Raw genomic sequence first — 24,128 nt, forward strand, 5'->3', positions numbered from 1 at the left:
CAAAAGGCAAAAAACTATTATGTACATAGTTTAGTCCTATTCAGTGTCTACTTGAATAGGCGCTTCTTGGCTTGTCTCTTGTATTCATTAAATGGAGCATCTCTTGTCACTGTCCAGCAATAGTCTGCAAGCATTGATGGGCTCCATTTGCCCTGATAGCGTTTCTCCATTGTTGCAATGTCCTGGTGAAATCGCTCGCCGTGCTTGTCGCTCACTGCTCCGCAGTTCGGTGGAAAAAAATCTAGATGAGTGCAAAAAATGTATCTTTAGTGACATGTTGCAACCAAGGCTTTTGTATGCCTTGAGGAGGTTTTCCACCAACAACCTGTAGTTGTCTGCCTTGTTGTTTCCGAGAAAATGTATTGCCACTAACTGGAAGGCTTTCCATGCCGTCTTTTCCTTGCCACGCAGTGCATGGTCAAATGCATCATCTCGAAGAAGTTCACGAATCTGAGGACCAACAAAGACACTTTCCTTTATCTTAGCTTCACTTAACCTTGGAAATTTTCCACGGAGGTACTTGAAAGCTGCTTGTGTTTTGTCAATGGCCTTGACAAAGTTCTTCATCAGACCCAGCTTGATGTGTAAGGGTGGTAACAAAATCTTCCTTGATTCAACAAGTGGTGGATGCTGAACACTTTTCCTCCCAGGCTCCAATGACTGTCGGAGTGGCCAATCTTTCTTGATGTAGTGGGAATCTCTTGCACGACTATCCCATTCGCAGAGAAAACAGCAGTACTTTGTGTATCCAGTCTGCAGACCAAGCAAGAGAGCAACAACCTTCAAATTGCCACAAAGCTGCCACTGATGTTGGTCATAGTTTATGCACCTCAAAAGTTGTTTCATGTTGTCATAGGTTTCCTTCGTATGGACTGCATGACCAACTGGAATTGATGGCAAAACATTGCCATTATGCAGTAAAACAGCTTTAAGACTCGTCTTCGATGAATCAATGAACAGTCTCCACTCATCTGGATCGTGAACGATGTTGAGGGCTGCCATCACACCATCGATGTTGTTGCAGGCTACAAGATCACCTTCCATGAAGAAGAATGGGACAAGATCCTTTTGACGGTCACAGAACATGGAAACTCTAACATCACCTGCCAGGAGATTCCACTGCTGTAGTCTGGAGCCCAACAGCTCTGCCTTACTCTTGGGTAGTTCCAAATCCCTGACAAGGTCATTCAGTTCACCTTGTGTTATGAGGTGTGGTTCAGAGGAGGAGGATGGGAGAAAATGTGGGTCCTGTGACATTGATGGTTCAGGACCAGAAGTTTCATCCTCTTCCTCGTCTGACTCAAGTGAGAATGATTCTGGTGCATCAGGAACCGGCAGTCCTTCTCCGTGGGGTACTGGGCGTATAGCTGATGGAATGTTTGGATAATGCACAGTCCACTTTTTCTTCTTTGACACACCTTTCCCAACTGGAGGCACCATGCAGAAGTAACAATTGCTGGTATGATCTGTTGGCTCTCTCCAAATCATTGGCACTGCAAAAGGCATAGATTTTCTTTTCCTGTTCAACCACTGGCGAAGATTTGTTGCACAAGTGTTGCAGCATATGTGTGGGGCCCACCTCTTGTCCTGCTCTCCAATTTTGCAGCCAAAATAAAGGTGATAGGCTTTCTTAACCATAGTGGTTATACTGCGCTTTCGTGATGCAAAAGTCACTTCACCACAAACATAGCAGAAGTTATCTGCACTGTTCACACAAATACGAGGCATCTCTGCTCACTTTGGCTAAACAGAAATGTGTCCTTTTGCAAAATCAAACACTGACAAATAAGAGAGCACGACACTGTATGATTTCTAGAGCTGATATAGGGCAATTTGTTCAGCAGAGTGATGTAAGCTTCGTTATGATTGCATCATCCATGGCTTCTAGGAATAACATGATGCAATTCATATCATGTATGACGCAATACCAGCTTCAGATTGCATCATTCATTGTTTTGCCTAAAAAGCAAGTACTGTCCAAACCCAGTCAGATTTATTCATAGATCCAGTCAAAGATGTATTTTAGTCATTTCTGGTTTAAATTGAGATCCCTTCCCTTTATAACTCACTTATCCTCCGCTATTCCCAAGTCAAGGGTCGTATATACTGACCCAATAGCATAACTTGAAAACTAGAGCCAATCAACAATGTTAAGCATCATTTTCGTTCTCAGTGACCCAGAATTAGTAAAGTTTGACTACATTTATTTCAGAAGCATTTTGGCTGTAGAGCAGTGTCTCACGAGCAGCGAAGCGTCTATGGATGTGACAAGAGCTGAGTCCGGAATACCCAACGTGAACTGGTTATGAATTTAAGTATTTTAAAATACACTCCTAGAGACCAGACTGTAGCTTTGAGCCAGGGCCCAACCTGGATGTAGAGTGAGGAGGGGCCAATATTGCTGAGTTCTGACTGTGCATCATCCTTCCAAAGGTGCAGCCCTCTCCACCAGAGCCCTACATTTTACTCACCCCAATCTGAGAGGCTGGTGGTTCTGGGTGTTCACATACTATGGTAACAGGAGCTATGTAAACACCTAGATGGATTAGACTGTCCCCACTACATAGGCAAACTGGCTGGGCACAAGAGGAGTCAAAGTGAAGTCAAGGGGAATAAATCGTGATCTGATTCCCATTAAAACCGGTGGGAGTCTTTCAATTGACTTTAGTGGGAACTAGACTGAGGGCTCTGTGCCTTACTAAGCACTATGCTTACTACAGAGGGTTTGCAAGATTTGGACTTTAAATTGTTATGTCACTGAAACTGCTGGTAAAATAATTCAGAGATAAGCAGTGGTGAGCTGGAGCCGGTTCCCACCGGTTCGTGGGAACCGGCTGTTAAATTTAGAAGCCCTTTTAGAATCAGTTGTCCCGTGAGGGACAAGTGGTTCGAAAAGGGCTTTTAAATTTAACAAAAGCCCCAGCTCTGCCCTTCCCCTGGCCCCAGCTCACCTCATTCTGCCTCTGCCTCCTCCCCTGAACGCTCCCGAGGCTTCTCCTCCCCATCCCCGGCTTCCCGCGAATCAGCTGTTCGCGCGGAAAGCCTGGGAGAGCTGAGAAGGAAGCAGTGGCTTCCCGCAGGTGAGCTGGGGCAGGGGTGCGGGAATGTGAGGAGGGCTGCAGGCGCCGCACGGCTCCGGCCTGGCCCCTGACCCCATACCCGGGCGGCGCGGCTCTGGCCCGGCCCCCGCCAGCTGGGTGCCCGGACTCCGGCCCCGGCTCCGGTCCCAGCCCAGGAGGAGCGGCCCAGCCCGGCCCCCATTTCCAGGCAGTGTGGTAAGGGGGTAGAGAGCATGGAGGAGGTGTTGGATAGAGGGCAGGGGAGTTGGGGGGGGATTAGTGTCGGGGCGGTCAGACAGCACGGAACAGGGGGATTGAATGGGGGCAAGGGTCCCGGGGGGGCAGTCAGGAAGGAGCAGGGGTTGGATGGGGCAGCAGGGGGCAGTCAGGGGACAGGGAAGGTGGGTGGAGGGGACAGGGGTCCGGGGCGGGTGCTGTCAAGGAACGTGGGGGGTTGGATGGGGTAGGAGTCCCGGGTGGGGGCAAGACCCCCTCATGGGGTGAGGAGGAGGGAACCGGTTGTTAATGTTTTGGCAGCTTATCACTGCCCATAGGCTAGCTCCAAGTGCCCTAAATACAGGAACCCTAACTCTAGCTCCAAGTGCCCCAACTCTAGGAACCCTAACACTAGCTCCAAGTGCCCTACCCATAGGAGCCCTAACCTAGCTCCAAGTGCCCAACCCTTAGAAACCCTAACCCTGGCTCCAAGTGCCCTACCAATAGGAACCCTAACCCTAGCTCCAAGTGCCATACCCATAGGAACCCTAAACCTAGCTCCAAGTATACTACCTATAGGAACCCTAACCCTAGCTCCAAGTGCCCTACCCTTAGGAACCCTATACCTAGAGCGGGGTGCTCTACCCATAGAAACCCTAAGCCTAGCTCCAAGTTCCCTACCAATAGGAACCCTAACCCTAGCTACAAGTGCCCTACCCTTAGAAACCCTAACCATAGGGCACAAAGCCCGACCCATAGGAACCCAAATTCTAGCTCCAAATGCCCTACCCTTAGAAAGCCTAAATGTAGGGCGGGGTGCCCTACCCATAGGAACCCTAACCCTAGCTCCAAGTGCCATACCCATAGGAACCCTAAACCTAGCTCCAAGTGCCCTACCTATAGGAACCCTAACCCTAGTTCCAAGTGACCAACCTTTAGGAATCCTAACCCTAGGGCGGGAAGCCCTACCTATAAGAAGCCTACCCCTAGCTCCAAGTGCCCTACCCTTAGGAACCCTAACCCTAGCTCCAAGTGCCCTACCCATAGGAACCATAATCCTAGGGAGGGGCGCCATACCCATAGGAACCCTAACCCTACCTCCAAGTGCCCTACACTTAGGAACCCTAACCCTAGGGCAGGAAGCCCTATCCATAGGAACCCTAAACCTAGCTCCAAGTGCCCTACCTATAGGAACCCTAACCCTAGTTCCAAGTGACCAACCTTTAGGAATCCTAACCCTAGGGCGGGAAGCCCTACCTATAAGAAGCCTACCCCTAGCTCCAAGTGCCCTATCCTTAGGAACCCTAACCCTAGCTCCAAGTGCCCTACACATAGGAACCATAACCCTAGGGTGGGAAGCCCTACCCATAGGAAGCCTAACCCTAGCTCCAAGTGGCCTACCCAGATAAGTGAATGTTTCGTGAACAAACACAACTGAAATAAGCTTAAAACAGACTGGCCCAAACAACTGTGACTGCTCTGATTAAAGTTCAACCAACGAGACGGTGATCTGATGTAACCTATTAAAACATTTCAGATTTCATCTTACTATGAGTCATCCTTCACAACTCAGCCAGAGCAGAATCTACAGGAAAGACCTACTCATGTTTTTTCATTCCTACAGAGAGAAAAACCTTATATGAACTTGCTCATGGAATACTTATAGTAAAGAACAAAGAGCAGAAATGGCAGGCTCACTCTATGTGCTAGTTATGGTGATATACTACTTGGTTAGAATGTAGGACACATCAAAAGTGCCTACATGCCGTAGGTTTCCTATTTACCAGATTTCTCATATCTTGGCTTAGTCTAAAATGCCTCTGTTGCCATTACTAATTGGAGGGCAGAGCTAACCCTCAAAAGAGGCAGAGTCAGCTGGAAAAAAAGCCTTTGGCTATTAAATACCGAACAGTATTCATGTTAAAGAGAAGCAAATACATTACTTCTGTAGGCTGATTTTTTCTAAATATTTCCTGAAGTTTTTGTGTGATGCTTTAATTCAGGTCCCTGGTTAGCCCAATATACCCATGGCCCTTAGAGGCATGGCTGCTGCCTCTGCTCGAGACCAACCTGTTCAGGAGAAAGGCTGGCCTGCTGCAGAGGGAGTTATGGAGCAGCGGAGTAGTAGGGAGAAAGAGTGCTCATACAAATGAATCCTCCACAATCTGCATCTACTCCAGGGGTCAGCAACCTTTCAGAAGTGGAGTGCCAAGTCTTCATTTATTCACTCTAATTTAAGGTTTCGCATGCCAGTAATACATTTTAATGTTTTTAGAAGGTCTCTTTCTATAAGTCTATAATATATAATTAAACTATTGTTGTATGTAAAGTAAATACGTTTTTAAAATTGTTTAAGAAGCTTCATTTAAAATTAAATTAAATTGCAGAGCCCACGGACCGGTGGCCAGGAGCCAGGCAGTGTGAGTGCCACTGAAAATCAGCTTGTGTGCCACCTTTGGCGCGCATGTCATAGGTTGCCTACCCCTGATCTACTCCTCCACTTCCTTTCAGACGCTCCACCAACAGCTGGGGCTGCACAGCCAATGGAAGTTACTTTTTGCCCCCACAGAGTCTTGTGTAGTACATAGGCTCACCAGTAATCTCTCCTCCCATGGGGGAGCTGTACGCATCTCCGCAGGAGTCTCCAGACTGCTGCTCATCTCCCTCCTCCTCAAAGGTCACAGCTTTCATGAGGACACATGGGCAGCCCTAGGGTTTGGTCCTAGATGATTACCATTATTGAGAATTTTATAGTCTACTTATTTGAATAAAGAAGTGAGACACACTTGCTCTATATTATCAATTGTGCAGCCACTTTTATTAAATGGATTACGGATGGGCAGATTACAGATGTACAGGGAACCTAGGATTTAGGATTCAGCCAACAATAAGGATATTCCTAATAACAGTTTAGCACTAAGTAACTGTCTGTTCATATAAGCTTTACTACAAGTCTCAAGCCTAATGTCTGTTCCCATGAAAATGTCTGATAGTGATACGAGTGGTATTTTACCACTAAACCATAATATATTAATTGAATAATATGCCCAACTAACAAGTAATCTTTCCTAGATGACGTTGTTCCAATGCTTAAAAGCAAGTGTGTTATGCATATAAGTACTGCATCATCCATGTATTGTTTTATTACCAGACTTGCTTCGGCAAAATTGAAATACAGTTTATTAACGGGGCACAATAGGCTATACTACCTCATACACAAACACAGCAATACTGTGAGTAAATTTACCTAACTGCATGTACAGGGTTACTAGTGGAGAGTTTTAAAATGTATCCAAAATGACTGTATATTAAGTCAGTGGGCTTGCAATATCAAAACTAATTCATCACGTCTAACATTTCTTCTTTATAGTCATAATAGTCTATTGCCAGCAATATTAATAATTTTACTGATATTTTAAAATTGTATAAATACATTTTAATTTAATTTTGAAATATACTCTTGAATATTGCCTCTGTGTATATGTACATTATTAATCATCACAAATAAGAATTGACTAATTTTAGCTAAATTTAAACAGACTCAATCCCAAAATTAAGCTGTAAGCATTAGGGTTGGTTCAAATGTTCCAAATTTTGATTTTTCAATAAAAAAACTGGATTAATTTTACATTAACTCTTCTTTACACATTTTTTTAAACTAGCTTTAGTAAGCCTAGATATACCCATCCCATCAAGCACTAGCCCAAGTGAACAGACAGACTTCAGATCATACCCTGACAGTCAACTGATCCAGGATCTATCAAATCAAGAGGGTGAAATGAATTCCAAAGTCAAGAGCCGTCCCCTGAAAAATCTCAGCCAACATCATGGGTCTGTTTGCATGAGTAACCCTCCTGGATCTCAACTGACAAGACAGTATATTAGGGAGCTCCTGAGACAGCTAAGATCCATACTACATAGGGCACACCAGCATATGGATTTTACCTGGAAGTGGAAAAGGCATTATACTCCCTGTGGCTAACACTTTCAGGCAAGCAGTTCTCCATGATCAGGACCAGCTGTAGCTTCTGACTACTGGATTTTAATCCATTTTTCTTCCTGTATAATATTTCCTTCTCATCTTTTGAAACCTATGTATACTGGTCATATCTTGAACTCTGCACATTTACACATTCCTTGCAAAATTCCCATTGAACTTGAATGTGTAAGGACATTCTGACACTACTGTTTCGCAACATAAAAGAGAATGTAGGCAGGGTGATGCATGAGCCAACTGAAGAATACAGGCCTAGATGAGGAGTTATTCCCAATTAACTATTCCTGATTAATTGTGTGTGTGGACGCTCAGCGTGGAGTAAGCTAATTTAGAATAAGGCACTCTTATTTTGGAATAAGAGCATCCACACATGGAGTTAATCAGGATTAGTTAATCCACTTTAAAATAATACATACCTTATTCCGGATTAATTTTCATGTGTAAACAAGCACTGATTTAATTTTAAGTGCTGTTCACTTACTCCGTTTTTTAAATGTTATGTACAATTCAGAGACTCTTTTAGTTTTGTATAGATCTGGAGGGCCAAATTCTGGCCTCAGATGGACACGGTAGTACATCATTAACACTAAGGGTACATCTATACTATCTGCCGGATTGGCAGGTAGTGTTTGATGTATCAAGGATCGATTTATTGCATCTAGTCTGGAAGCGATAAATCGATCCGCTAATCGACGCCCGTACTCCATCTTGGCAGGAGGATTAAGCGGAGTCTACGAGGGAGCTGCGGCAGTTGACTCGCCGCCGTGAGGACGGCCAGGCAAGTCGAACTAAGATACTTCAACTTCAGCTACGCGAATAGCATAGCTGAAGTTGCGTATCTTAGTTTGAAATCCTTCCCCCCACCCCCGCTAGTGTAGCCCAGGCCTAAGTGATATGGCAAACATGAAGATGTGTCAGAAACAGAGCTTTTTTGACTGTCCCAAGAGGGAATACTCAGTGGGAGTCATGTGCATGGATCTGAGGCAAGAATTTGGCCATACATGATTTGAGAAGCCTATTTAACAGATATTTATTAATAAATTGTGGACAGTCCAATTGAATGTCTTTAGTAAGTCAGTGCTTGTACATCACCTTCCAAATGTAAAGCATTTTATGCATTCTAACTATTAAGGTTTTTTTTTTGTTTTTAAATATTCAGTGACTGATTCCTGGCTGCACTACTCCAGTTTAACAGAAGTGTCACTCCAATGAGATCAGCAGTGTTACACTAGCCCAAAGCTGGAGTCGTGCAATGGTAAATCAGGGTCCCTGCTTCTTGTGCACTTTGGGGAAACTGAGAATGCTCAATTTGTTCCTTATACATTTCCTCTGTGTGGATTCAGGAACTCTCTCTTTATAGCACTGCAAGCTTGGAGCTAATAGAAATGAATCATTCCATTTTTGTCAGGAAAAGTGAATTATGCTATCCAAACTGACTTCTTATTTGTAATGTGGTAGCACTTAGGGCCCTGGTCATGGATCAATGGCCCATTATGCTAGGTGCTGACCAGACCTGCTTCATAAAGACAGTCAAAGTTGATTATTTAAAGGTAAGAACTGTTTCACAAAGCAGGCTAGAAGGTTTCTAGAAAGCCAATTCCTTGTGAAGCAGAATAGTTCATAAAATAAAATGAACAATAGAACACTCAGCACCTCTGCAGCACTCTTTATCCATAGATCTCACAGATGATATTTATGAGTCTATGCACAGCAGCACCAAAATGTTTCTATTGTAACTAGGTATTTGTGCTGTAGCAAGGTCACTAGGCCTCTTTCATGCTAATGTATCGCCCCCCTCCCTCCCAGGGAATACTCATTCCTAATGTACAGGACACAGACATAGGATTGTATAAACCAAAAACAAGCCAGAAAAAAATCATCATCCATTCATAAATCTAAGTGAAAATCTGACAGGCACTTGTCTGATCAACTGCACCTCCCTTTCCACCACAAGCCTTTATTTGAGAGGTTATTCAAATGGAAACCCCACCTTTGAGTTATAATTCACCTTAGCCATATTCTTAAACTCCATAGAAACTCTGAGAAAGAAGATGGTTGTATCACTGTGCTTTCAAACTCTAAGGGCTAGACTGCTTTTAGCCTCAGCCTTGCCCAAGAGGGTGGTGCATAAAATGTCCTGGGGAAGCACAGTTCCCTCCCTGTTTCCCCCTTGCTTGGAATGGAGATGTTAATATGCTGCTGACCTATAGCACAAATTTCGACGCCCTCTGCACTGACTCAGCTCAGGAGTCTGGTAAATTGAGGGGGTGTAGCCATGGACCTGCCCCTTCCCACGTTTCGGTTCCAGGGAGGGTTAAGCAGGCACACAGCGCTGCTTACTCCTGTGCTCCAGGACTCAAGATTCAGGTAGCCCACACAACAGTGGTGGGAATTCTGACTCTCCCCTACTATATGTGGGCGTGTAGCCAAAGCCACAAGCTGGCCCTAAGGAATAACATTGATTTTCTCTATATATAACAGCAAGGATGGTGAGCAGCAAATAGCATGCTCACAAAAAGCAGCGTTCAAATCAAATGTTGGATTTGCTTCAACATTTGTCCAACCTGGCAGTCCTTTACTGATCTGTGTACTACACTCCACTAAACATTCACACTTCGAATTTAAGGCAAGAGAAACACAAAACAAAAGCTAGATGACACTTCTAGAGAGCTGACATTCTTTTGGGCCACCTTTTTAGGCAAGCATCTGACGAAGTGGGTATTCACCCACGAAAGCTCATGCTCCAATACATCTGTTAGTCTATAAGGTGCCACAGGACTCTTTGCTGCTTTTACAGATCCAGACTAACACGGCTACCCCTCTGATACTTCTTAAGCAAGTTAACATTGTTGTGTTTAAAGTAGAAACAGGCCTGACACGCAACATTCAGATCTGGATCTGAACAACCCAAAAGTCTGAGACTGCTCCCATTTGGGGTCTCAATTCAGGATCCCACTGAGAAGTGTTTGCCTTTACAGGTTGCTCTCTCTCTCTCTCTCCCCGTCTCTTCTTAGTACACTATGGTCACATATTTCTATGTGGTCAGGCCATGCTGAAATGCATTTGGAGTTATATCCTGCGCTAAAGAGAAAACAGCAGCTCAATGACCTGGCTTGTATTTTGGAAGAAAATTTAAAACCCTATAATAATGGTTTTCTATACATAGGCTGCAAAAATAGCTGTCACTATCAATGCAAAAACAGCCTTAAGGACACTTTTAGCTCTTCAGAGTTCTGCAAAGTCAAGTACACTTCAGGTAAAACTTCTGAAGAAATATCTTTGAAGACTCTAGAAAGCTGTAATGGCACCATGAACAAACAATGCACACTACATAGAAATGTAATTATTTTAAATGAGAAAAGAGGCCATTTATGGGAAGAAGTGTCAGCCCCTTATTTAGATCATGTTGAAAGGATGTCAGCTAGGAATGCGCTAGATTAGTTCTATTTTATAATCGTGCTGATCTCCATAGCGTCTAGGCATCTTTGGTGGATAGGAGCTGCTTGCAGGAGCAAATCATAGTCGCTGACCTTTATCAAGAGGTCATATTTTACGAGCTGCATACCAGTGTGTGGCTGGAAAACCTTCCTAGCTCTCTGAGAACTCTATTCTCTTATTCTCCTAGAACTCAGAGCCCTTCTCTGTTTTCTCCTTTGCAAGCTGGACCAAGAGCTCTCCAGCTGTCTTGTGTCACATAATGCTTCAGAGGCAGCTGGATAACGGTGTGTGGGTAGAAATTCCCATAGGCATCTGAGGCCTACTTCCTTCTCTCTTTTTCCTCCGCATCTGACAAGGCTACAGCTGCTCAAAGCTCCCACTAGGTGAAGACATGTATAACTGAGCTCTGGGAGCTAGAAAACCCCTTATATACGGAGGATGACATCACTAAAAAGTTTCAAAATACTGTCCTCCTGTCTCCATCTGCTGGCGAGGAGAAACTATACCCAACTATCTGGACAGGAATAGAAAACTGAAGAGAGATTAGTGTTCAGTTTGGCTGGTGATCAACCAAGAAACCTTTAAATATAGCGTATTAAAGATGTTTGGGACCATGGCATTCTGAACAATGGAGAATAAATCCAATGATAGTTTTCTCAACTTTTGTCTAACTGAAACAGCACTTTTCATTCACCTTCCACTGCCTTAGGTGTATTAATTTTACAGGTAGATTGAGAACTGCCCTTTCCTTCTGCTTCTGTAGACTCTCAGTACAAATAGTACATTCTTTTGGCTCAGAGGAAAATTCTTGCTGCTTGCATTTTAAAAGTTGCACTGCACTGCACTCTGGGAGATTTAAATATGTCACAGTAGTTCTATTGTTTATTATTATTAAAACTGCTTACCCTCTTGTAATTCTGCAGACGCCTAAAGATCCTGGAGTACAACAAGCAGCTCTAATTTGTTTCATGTTCACCTACTATATTTCTTCTTTCTACTGGGGTCCACTTGCTAGCTCTGTTTTGAGGGTGATCACAGAGATGCCAGGATACAAAAGGCCTCTGCTACTATCCTGGTGAGTTTTAAGGTATTCATGTATTGATTTTATATGCATTTCTATGGCATTCATTGTCATAGCACTTGTACTTTAATGGGCGTCACTGACTACAAAGACATTTTCAAGTCTATGAGGGAAATGTACAGTAATTTTTCTATGCCAGGTATACTTTTCATGCCTTAATCCATCAATAGTGCAATAATTAGAAATGGACAAGGAAAAAGAAAGAGAGATAGACGTAGCTCCTATGCAGAAATAGCACACAGTGGTCAAAGCTGACTGAGAGTCAGCCAGGCTCTTTTGCTGTTGTTTTTTAGTGTGTTCTAAACTAAGAAGCTTTTCTTATTTAAGGGACAAACCTGATTTCCCAAGCTGCTGAGTACCCATTGAAGTAAATGGGTATTTGGCATATCTGAAAAGCAGGCAAACAGTATAGTAAAAGAAAAACCATAGGTATGTCCATATATAGAAAAAACAGGTGCAACACAAACTGCCCCAGCTGGAGGACTATTGGGAACAGAGCTCTTGTGGGGCTTATGGGCCTCTGAGCAGATGGTACTGGTGGCCAGGGGATTTGTACACCCCTGACAATACTTCATGGGAAATCTCCATGAGGAAATCTTTGAAAATTTCTTCATAAAAAGTCACCTCCTGAGGCTTTGACCGTGGGAGGGCACCATCTGGGCCAATGTCTATACCTGAATGTTTTCTACATGATATTATCTGGTACCATACCGCCACAGCTTTTGGAACAGAATTCATTTTCTGACCAATTGGAAAAGGCCTGCTGAAACCTGTAATCTGCTAATAGCCAGGCAGGTGGCTTGCTGAGATCACTGGTCCTGACTGGCTGAGAACAGCACAAAACCTATGATTATTGTTACCTCCCACGCTGGCTCACTTTGTCTCATCCACCTATGTCTTGACTTTTAAACTGTAAGCTCCTTAGGGCAGGAATTGTCAATTGTGCACGTACAGCACCTAACCAAACAGAGCCCAGATCTCATTGGCCTCTAGGTACTATCACAATACAAATGTTAAATAGCGATAATAAACACTTAAATTCAGTATTTTTGTTTAATCAAACCCTACTTTTCCTGTCCTAAGCACAACATACAATTGCTTATTTACTTTGGAAAATGAAGAACATTTTAAAGAGTAGATTTATTATCCTCTAGAACTACGACTTCTTAAAGAAGCATATGATGATAAAGAGTTGAGAATTATTTGGGCTTAGTACTGGAGTAGCCACAGGTGTACTTCTGAGTTGTCTTTTCATTCAAAAATAGGCAGATCTTTCCCGTTTGCAGCAGTGTTATTCTTTTCACCCCATCGTCTACTACAGGCAAATCCAGATGGGGCATTGTTAGAAAGAAGATAGACAGGGATCTCTTCTCCCTTTAAAGGCTAGAAGCTCATTCTCTAACCAGGGGAATGAGGTCAGATTTTTAAAGATATTTAGCGGCCTACATCAGTTCAGCATTACAATGTTGAGCGCAGCAATGCCCAAATACCTTTAAAAATCTGGATCTGAGTTACTAACTTCACCTTATGCAGATGCTTGTTCATTTCTGTGGACTACAGGGGAGTTTGAAACTGGACACTGGTCTTGTACGCAAGTCTGATACAGTAGCACACAATGCTTCTGCCAGCCCATGGGGCTGGTTAAATATTACACTCTGAATAAATGGGATTAAATCTTCAGTAAAGTATAATGATACCCTTTGTCAGTTATGTCAATCCTCCGGCACTGTAAGTGACGGTTCACTATAATTAGAATTGCAATCAGCATAGTTCAATACATTAAAGCAACTTGGGATTTTTCTTCTACTGCTCTTATAAACAGAATTTTACTCTATTTGAGTTTGTCGTAGGCATACTCCACTTTTAAACTAAAAAACCCTTTGTTGAAGAAATGCTTTAGCTATGTAGCTTTTGACTCGTAACTATTTTATGTACATTCTGTATACAAGAGATGCTTCTGGTACCAAAAAATTGCTGGCTCTGCAAAAGTAGTGGCTATTCATGTAAGCTGATGCATTATGCAGCATGTTTCTTTCTAATAAACAGAAATGCCTACCTGGCCAATATGTTACCATCCTCCTGTGAAGCCTCACAGAAGGACTTGTATCTATAGCAACTCAGCTCTCAGCAGACTTAGTTTCCCTCTAGACCTCTCCTTCTACTAAACAAGCCATCAGCAATTTAAAACACTAAATACTGGGACTCTGACAAGTTCAGCTAATAAGATTGAATAGTACCAAATAAACATCAGTAAAGATTATGGGTGAAATCCTGGCACCATTGATTAATAGCAAAACTTCTATTGACTGCAATAGGACCAGGATTTCCCCTATAGGTGTTACTGCTCCGTTTTCCATGGTAAATACATGCAATAAATGTATAAATAATATAGATATGCTGAATGCCACTGATATAACTTATCAGCTACACCATTATATAACATCACATTGAGACTTGAAGGAAAGAGAGGTGTAAATTTTCCAGCCTAAATAAGCTGGAGGTATCTCTACCAATAAGATGCTTATATAACCACCCATTATACCTTTTGGACTGCCCCTAGTGTGGGACCAGAACCTTCACAAAGACTCTTGGTGCAGGTGGGAAGATTGCATTCAAAAATGTTAGAGGAAATAAAATAAAACAAGAGGGTGCAGAAACCTGCCACAGGCCCTGCACAGGAAAAAGTGTAGAGCATCTTTAGTGGGATGAACTGATTGTACGGATTACTGAATTTAGAGATTTTCATTTGCATCCACTGTGACAAAGTTCCTCCTCTACCTTGGTGGGTCCTGCGCTTATTTGGCAGATTTGCTCACCTCAGTGATCTTCCCCACAGTCTGGGTCAACTTCTCCTGTGTCTGATCAGGAGTTGGGAGGTTTGGGGGGAACCCGGGCCCGCCCTCTACTCCGGGTTCCAGCCCATGGCCCTGTGGATCACAGCTGTCTATAGTGCCTCCTGTAACAGCTGCATGACAGCTACAATTCCCTGGGCTACTTCCCCATGGCCTCCTCCAAACACCTTCTTTATCCTCACCACAGGACCTTCCTCCTGGTGTCTGATAACTAACGCTTGTACTCCTCAGTCCTCCAGCAGCACACTCACACTCTCAGCTCCTTGCGCCTCTTGCTCCCAGCTCCTCACACGCACTTCCCCTCATCTGGCTCCCCCCTTCCTGACTGGAGTGAGCTCCTTTTTAAACCCAGGTGCCCTGATTAACCTGTCTTGATTGGCTGCAGGTGTTCTAATCAGCCTGGCTGCCTTAATTGGTTCTATCAGGTTCCTGATTACTCTAGTGCAGCCCCTGCTCTGGTCACTCAGGGAACAGAAAACTACTCACCCAGTGACCAGTATATTTGCCCTCGACCAGACTCCTGTACCGCACTGGCCTGGGTCTGTCACACCACGTAAACTGCATAGGCACATAGGTGTGCAAAATATCTAGCATGTTTGTGTGCAGGGTTAATATTGGTTAATATGGATAGCCAGGTAAATGTAGGATCTGTTTGTGTAATGTACACAGATACTTTTGAAATGGTTCCTTCAGGTACTTTATCAGCTTTTCCAGGCTGTGAGTCCACCTGAACCATCCAGAAGTTCTTTTCAAAGCAAACTGGCTGGGTTAAATCCTACACACTGTTCATTTTTATAAAATGGGCTTTTTCTTTTATGTCCCTGTGGGAGGGCCATAATATTTGTACTTGTCACTGCCTAGACTAAACTGTGCAGCAAGGCAGCTTTTTAAAGTTATTACTACCTACTGCCTTCAGCACAATTTTGTCAACATCTTGTCCATAAAATCATTTGCCTGAAAATGACTAATTTGCAGGGCTAGCTGAGAAACAAGAATTCCGTTCCGTGAAAAAGTTCAAGGTTTTGGAATTTGTTTTCATGCCACATCAGGATGAAACTGAGACCTTTTGAATTTTGGGGGGCAGCAAAACAAGAAAGAGAAAGCTATCTGCCCCAGAATAACCAATGGCCCAGTGGTCAGGCCACTTACCTGGGAGGTAGAACCACGTTCATGTCTTTACTCTTCCTGATTCAGAGCAGGGAATACAACCCTCATCCCAAGTGAGTGTCCTAAACAACTGGCCATTCTGAGTTCAAGCTCTCTCTCTCTCTCTCACCAGAACTGCCTCCTGGATCTGAGAAACCTTCCCAACTAAAAGTTTAGTCAAAACCAATGTGCCTGTGAAAAGTTTCGGTTTTGACAAATCAGCATCTTCTGACAAACATTTTGACAAAAAAATTCATGACCACTTTCACTAAATTTGTAAAGTTGGGTCTTATGCTGTTTTTACATAATAGGAGATATTGGAAGCAAGCTCTGTGCCCATGCAATAGCTAAAAAATCGTGAAGAACTCACACTCTGCAGAGTTCACACTGCAGGTCTAACAATGTGCTAGGAAAAGTCTATGCAATTCTATCATGTCCCACAGAACTCCGTATTACCATTTAGCCTAACAATAAATTAGCACAAATAATGGTAAATTAGGAGAAGAAGCCATTAGTGAGAGAGAGGCTTCAGCACACAGAGTAGCATAAAATGGTGCTAATATAACACATATAATGCATGTCTAGCTTCGGCGACAGGGAGCAACTGCCCAGCAACCATCTCCTTTGAGGCACAGATGCTGATAAGATGGAAGAACTTTTAATCAGTTTTGAGACAATCGAAAATATTTTTCCAAACTGATCATTACTGTCTCACTTTGCTGATTTTTTCAAAGTCAGGATGCAGTGGATCTAAGAATACTGCTGGAAGTGGGAAAGAATGACACCAAAGTATGAGAATAAACAAGAGAAAATAGACTTTAAAGTCCCGTCTGGTGACACCATTAACAAGTTCACAGGCACCATTTCCTCCTTCCTCCCCTGCACCAAGTGTTTCTTCCCAGACAGTGATCCAGACTGCTGATAGCTTTGGCAGGGAGCTTTTACCAGAAATTTTATCAGGAAATGTTTCATTGTAAGCCTCAGTGTCTTCCCTTGGGCAAGACAGAAGTTATATCTGCCCAACTGAACATAGGAGAATCAAAGCAGCTCAGATCTGCCTGCAACAAAAGGAGAAACTTTCAGATCTCTAGCAATGCTGAGTAAGATAACAGCTGTACTGGTTTCTGTGTTTTAAAGCAATGGTATCTTAGAGCAATTCTGTTCACAAAATATCCAAGCTATTGGAGTTCTATTGGGTAATGAAGAATTAGACCTGATTTCACATACTGCAAAACCTAATGTGACATTTCATCAGCTGGATGCAGAAAAGGAGGCCCATTAGTGTGCATTAGCAAAAATATTACTGCATTCCTATAAGCCAGTTTAATGGGAAAAGAAGCCTGCGGGAAACGGTAATTATAACATGAAAGAACTAGCCAGATATCAGGGATAAATAAAGAGTTTTCTTTCTTGAAGAAGGGCAGTGTCACAAGTCAAGGAATAGAAAAACTGAGACAGACTCAGGAGGCTATCACCAGTTCCAATAAGGGTTGAGGCTGCCCAGCTCCTGTGCTGTTTTGAAGAATTAAAAGAAAAATGTATCAACAGACCTGTTGATGAATAACCTAGATGAGACTCTTGGAAAGTTATTCTGCTTAGATGGTTCACCAGCTCATCTCTTTTTCTTCTGCTGCTAGGAGTTTTAAACATAAGCCTGTAATAGTTATCACGGACAGAGGAGAGAAACTGTGTTTTGGTTGTGAAAGTTTTTTTTCCAATCACAGGAAATTTCATTTTATATGTTTTATGCACTTTTATGTTTCTTTGAGAGAGGAGAAATGTCCTGACCCCTTTGATGTTGGCAGTTTTTTCTTGATCTCTTTGTCCTTCTTACCCAAGACAAAACAGATGGTGGACTGCTGAATGGTTTTGTTTTCCATGTAGTGCTACATTGCATCAGTCAGATATTTTGACTAACTATTAGAATTAATAATGTGTATAGTCTACACAGCTGCCCTGAAACTTTAGGAACAACAGACATTTGCACTGAGCACAAATGGACTGAGAGTTTGGGATCTGGATGTTCTCTGCACTTTTATTACTTTTTCATTTTTCCTGTTTAATTAGAGCCAATATGTCATACTCTGGGTGACTTCAAAATATGTTATGAAATGCATCATTTCATCCAGTTATTCTCTGTAATGTACATTTGTTAAAAAGCAATGAATGGCTTGTTTAAATACACTACCTACTGTAAGATTGTAGAAAAAATTAGGGGTGGCACCAAACAACCACCACATTACACATAAATTGCTTACAGGATGTTCTTAACAAAACAAATCAGCAAAATCAGCAGGCCATATAATAAGGGTATGTGCAGAAATACTTTCTGGGTGAAGCAAGTATGTTTTACGGTGGTTTTGCCACATGTTCAACAATTTCATTCTTTTGGAAAGCTGCTTAGCAGCCATGGACCAGAGAGATTATCAAGAGCACTTTGTGCACTCATTGTCTCCGTGTGTTCATCCTCCTTTTCCTTAGCTTAGTCAAAATAAAAAAATGTTGAAAAAGACCCACCACCACTCTGAGTTTATCGTCTCCATTCTATAAAACTGGTTTTGAATGCTGAATCACAAGCCATAAATGGGTAATTTTTTCAGGTAACTGGAAGTACTAAAACATGAAATGTATTTTGGATACCTGGTGTGTTAGGTATTTCCATCTCACAGACCCTTCTAATTAATTAAGAATGCAATCCTACTACCATGGAATAAGGTATTATGCAATGTGAGGGGGGCAGAGATGGGTCCTAAATTAATATAATTTATGCCAGTTAAGACTGTTTTTTATATTAAAAAATATCACATCCTAAGTTTGAGAGTATTTTTGATACCATAAATATAGACATATAGGGTCTCTATTCATATACCAAAAAGTTAGTTTTACATTTAAACAAAAAGTAAAACATACCAATGTTTTTATATGTCCACTATGTACAGTGTATAATACAATTTCTCATTTTATGATCAATTAGTAATTTGATCACCGATTCTGTTCTGTATTTTCAGCCCATCCTTCTTGTAGAATATTAGATTAGTGAGTTTAGGATTTATGGTTTCACATTTTTTTAAATTAAGAATTAAAGTTGAATTAGCATTGTAAAAAATAAGCACTATAAAACTAAAAATAAATCTGTCTGAAACTAATGAAAAAATGTGTTTTGTTGCTCAGAATTTGACAACTAAATTCTCATCTAGCTTTTTAGATAATTAACACTATTCAAGGTAAAGTACTCCAACTCAGAAGAAGCTTTTGGCAGAGTGTATAGGAAACCAAACTCTAAAAAGTACAGACCCATTTTTAAAAAGTACATTATTCTACATTTTTCATTATGACATGATCCATTATTTCTAACATACATGAGATGTGAGTATATTTTTACTCTTTCTAACTTAGTTCTCCCTGTCCTCTCACACTGCAATATGAATGGACTATTTTCTTGACAGATGACTCCCCCAGTCTATATTTTACCAGGTTGGGCAAAAACAGGCCTACTCTGTCAACTGCGTTCCTTTGACTGCTGATTACCAGGGGTGGTGGTATTCTTCATTTTACTCTCTACTCTGTCGTCTAGCACAAGATTGAACAACTATAGCCTCAAGCTTTATTTGGCAGCTCCAGTATATAGAGGACATCTAGAATGTATGTCAGAAATAAAATAAACCACCTCTTTTTAACAATTTTAGTATGCACTTGTGTCTATATAAATCTCTTCCATGAGGACAGGTTCTGAATAAATTTAATTGTAAGAGCTAAATTGAGCATTTAGGCAATGGGGTCCCCATAGGGACTATACCTCAAATACATCCTTGAGGCACAGTTTTTCCAGAGCTCCTCTTTTCCAATGGAGGAGGGGAATATGCTGTGTCAGCCCTCGTGGGGCTCAGCATTTTGTACAGCCGGTTCTGCTGATCAGTAGAAGGTGAGGTAAAATAGCTCTGGCTGAGTCCACTTCCCATCCCCTCACTCACGGGGAGGCAGTGGAGACATAAGAACATAAGAATATTAACATTTATGGACTTAGCCACCATGAATTTATCCAGTCCCCTTTTAAACATTGTTATAGTCCTAGCCTTCACAACCTCCTCAGGTAAGGAGTTCCACAAGTTGACTGTGCGCTGCGTGAAGAAGAACTTCCTTTTATTTGTTTTAAACCTGCTGCCTATTAATTTCATTTGGTGACCCCTAGTTCTTGTATTATGGGAATAAGTAAAAAACTTTTCCTTATCCACTTTCTCAACATCACTCATGATTTTATATACCTCTATCATGTCCCCCCTTAGTCTTCTCTTTTCCAAGCTGAAGAGTCCTAGCCTCTTTAATCTTTCCTCATATGGGACCCTCTCTAAACCCCTAATCATTTTAGTTGCTCTCTTCTGAACCTTTTCTAGTGCTAGAATATCTTTTTTGAGGTGAGGAGACCACATCTGTACACAGTATTCGAGATGTGGGCGTACCATGGATTTATATAAGGGCAATAATATATTCTCAGTCTTATTCTCTATCCCCTTTTTAATGATTCCTAACATCCTGTTTGCTTTTTTGACCGCCTCTGCACACTGCGTGGACATCTTCAGAGAACTATCCACGATAACTCCAAGATCTTTTTCCTGACTCGTTGTAGCTAAATTAGCCCCCATCATGTTGTATGTATAGTTGGGGTTATTTTTTCCAACGTGCATTACTTTACATTTATCCACATTAAATTTCATTTGCCATTTTGTTGCCCAATCACTTAGTTTTGTGAGATCTTTTTGAAGTTCTTCACAATCTGCTTTGGTCTTAACTATCTTGAGTAGTTTAGTATCATCTGCAAACTTTGCCACCTCACTGTTTACCCCTTTCTCCAGATCATTTATGAATAAATTGAATAGGATTGGTCCTAGGACTGACCCTTGGGGAACACCACTAGTTACCCCTCTTCATTCTGAGAATTTACCATTAATTCCTACCCTTTGTTCCCTGTCCTTCAACCAGTTCTCAATCCATGAAAGGAGCTTTCCTTTTATCCCATGACAGCTTAATTTACGCAAGAGCCTTTGGTGAGGGACCTTGTCAAAGGCTTTCTGGAAATCTAAGTACACTATGTCCACCGGATCCCCCTTGTCCACATGTTTGTTGACCCCTTCAAAGAACTCTAATAGATTAGTAAGACACGATTTCCCTTTACAGAAACCATGTTGACTATTGCTCAAGAGTTTATGTTTTTCTATGTGTCTGACAATTTTATTCTTTACTATTGTTTCAACTAATTTGCCCGGTACCGACGTTAGACTTACCGGTCTGTAATTGCCAGGATCACCCCTAGAGCCCTTTTAAAATATTGGCGTTACATTAGCTAACTTCCAGTCATTGGGTACCGAAGCCGATTTAAAGGACAGGTTACAAACCTTAGTTAATAGTTCCGCAACTTCACATTTGAGTTCTTTCAGAACTCTTGGGTGAATGCCATCTGGTCCCGGTGACTTGTTAATGTTGAGTTTATCAATTAATTCCAAAACCTCCTCTAGTGATACTTCAATCTGTGACAGTTCCTCAGATTTGTCACCTACAAAAGCCAGCTCAGGTTTGGGAATCTCCCTAACATCCTCAGCCGTGAAGACTGAAGCAAAGAATCCATTTAGTTTCTCCGCAATGACTTTATCATCTTTAAGCGCTCCTTTTGAATTTTGATCATCAAGGGGCCCCACTGGTTGTTTAGCAGGCTTCCTGCTTCTGATGTACTTAAAAAACATTTTGTTATTACCTTTGGAGTTTTTGGCTAGCCGTTCTTCAAACTCCTCTTTGGCTTTTCTTATTACACTCTTGCACTTAAGTTGGCAGTGTTTGTGCTCCTTTCTATTTGCCTCACTAGGATTTGACTTCCACTTTTTAAAGGAAGTCTTTTTATCTCTCACTGCTTCTTTTACATGGTTGTTAAGCCACGGTGGCTCTTTTTTAGTTCTTTTACTGTTTTTCTTAATTTGGGGTATACATTGAAGTTGGGCCTCTATTATGGTGTCTTTAAAAAGGGCCCACGCAACTTGCAGGGATTTCACTTTAGTCACTGTACCTTTTAACTTTTGTCTAACTAACCCCCTCATTTTTGTATAGTTCCCCCTTTTGAAATTAAAGGCCACAGTGTTGGGCAGTTGAGATGTTCTTCCCACCACAGGGATGTTGAATGCTATTGTATTATGGTCACTATTTCCAAGCGGTCCTGCTATAGTTACCTCTTGGACCAGCTCCTGCGCTCCACTCAGGATTAAATCTAGAGTCGCCTCTCCCCTTGTGGGTTCCCGTACCAGCTGCTCCATGAAGCAGTCATTTAAAGTATCGAGAAAATTTATCTCTGCATTTCGTCCCGAAGTGAAATGTTCCCAGTCAATATGGGGATAATTGAAATCCCCCACTATTATTGGGTTCTTAATTTTGATAGCCTCTCTAATTTCCCACAACTCTTGACCTTGTAGGGTGAAGAAGGAGCTTTATCCTCCATGCTGACATACAGGGGCAAAATCTAGCCATAAGTTCTTTTTTTTTTTAAATACAAAAGTGCAATACTTAAATACTCAAGCTACAGCAGAAGAGGTGGAACAAGAACAGAAATGGGGAATCACAGCAGAGAAAAGGGGAGAGCTATCCAGCGCAGGAAAAAAGAATCACCCCCATCCCATTATCTGATGGGAGGAGCCATAGGGAAGAAGCGAAAAATATGTAGCAGGAAAAAAGACCACAATCTCTCCAAAATGTGAGGCAAAAGGTGAGGTTCTGTGGTACAAATATCCACTAGGAACAAGGGTTAGATCATCCAGTGTATTTTCACTTGTGACCTATGCAAGGTATCCTACTATAATTTTAATTAATTACACTGTATGTTGAATTTCTCTGAAGAACCAAGCTTTAGCCAGGCAGCCTATATCAGACAGCATTCCATGTAGGGATTGATCCACAGCTTATGGAAATCAATGGAATACTCCTTGATATCAATGGGCTTTGTATAAGGCCCTTAATGAACAGAGCCTACCGAATGATAGTTATGAAACAATACCATATTTACGTGTGCATAGATTCACAGATGAAGGTCAAAAGCAATGGAAAATAAGGAACAACAAAGTTTTCCCATTTTTGTTCTGATTTGACTTGGCCATGTGTTTCTCTGTGGCCTATGGATGCCCTGTGATCACTTCGATATTGTGACAAGTAAATTCTTGTATGCTTGCCAAATTGGGTGCAAGTAGTCCAGGAAGCCTATAGCGGAAGGGGCCAGTTAATTTATTTTCTTCTGTTGGGAGGGGGCTAGTCAAAGGAATCAACGTGTTTTGTCTCTGCCTCATCCAAATAAAAGGGTTAGTCCATCATTACAGTGAGGTGAACACCACAAGATTTTAGAGAGACAGTGTGGGCGAGGTAATATCTTTTATTGTACCATCTTCTGTGGGTGAAAGAGATGACCTCTGAGCTTACACAGCGCTCCTCCTCAGATCTGGGAAAGGTATTCATGGGATTTTAGAACATGCTTCAGGCTCAGTCCATAATTCGCTAATGCTGAAAATCCCACTCACTAAAACCACTATTGAGTCAATGCAACATAGCTGTAGGCAGAGAAGAGGAGAAGAAAACCAATATGTTAGTTTTACACGAGCTGCTCTTTCTATTCCTTAACAAAGAATTAAGCAAAACAAGAAAAAACAAACGTGACTAATGGAACAGTCTCAAAATGCTGAGGACAGTTCAACTCCCACATGCCACTTAAACGAGCATTGGCCTAATCCTCATCTGCACTCCAATTACTTTCTGACTGCAACTCAGGGCAACTCCACATATTTCAAACATTTTTTTGGTCTTTTTTTCTTTTTATAGAAAGGGCTTTAAAATACTCTCCACAAAAACTGCTTTCATGAAGCGATGAGCTGCTCTGAGCAGAATACAGAAGCTGTTTTGGAGAAAGGAGAAAACAGGATATGGGAGAGCAGAGTAACGGTGAGGGGGGTGGGGGAAGAGCTGGTTTGAGCAAGAGACATGTGCAGCAGAGGCAGGGAAGCGTGAACCAGATGTACAGTCGGGCCTATTGGGGTATTTTTCCAAAAGGTACTTCCTTTCACCATGAATTTCAGAACGCTAATACGATGATATTGTTAATATTACTGATGTGGGGTTGCCGCCACATTCTCTTGTGGAGAACCCGTTGAACCAAACAAAGTCTGTTTTGCTCATTCCTGGTTGCTGTCCAAGAAGTAGTTAATAATCTCATGGCATTGGTCAAAAAAAAAGAAGAGGGGGATAAGACCCCAAGAAATGTTCCAGCGTTCCCATTCTCAGTACGACAGGCTCTCTTGTTCAAGTCAGTGCATGAGATA

At 42.0% G+C, this 24,128-nt stretch overlaps 1 protein-coding gene across 2 annotated transcripts in view; it reads right to left on the reverse strand.

The window, feature by feature from the left end:
- PDE8A (phosphodiesterase 8A) overlaps positions 1-24,128 on the reverse strand; it is a 206,053-nt gene that overhangs the window by 71,827 nt on the left and 110,098 nt on the right. Inside the window, exon 1 of one of the 2 annotated variants that reach the window (XM_044980093.1) lies at positions 14,895-14,912. The exons of the other annotated variant lie outside the window; for it this stretch is intronic. The gene's annotated coding sequence lies outside the window, so the exon portion shown is untranslated. Of the gene's footprint in view, positions 1-14,894; positions 14,913-24,128 lie in introns of those variants that run through there. 2 annotated transcript variants of the gene reach the window in all.

The sequence above is a fragment of the Mauremys mutica genome, chromosome 11 (assembly GCF_020497125.1).
Source record: "Mauremys mutica isolate MM-2020 ecotype Southern chromosome 11, ASM2049712v1, whole genome shotgun sequence".
Taxonomy (NCBI): Eukaryota; Metazoa; Chordata; order Testudines; family Geoemydidae; genus Mauremys; species Mauremys mutica.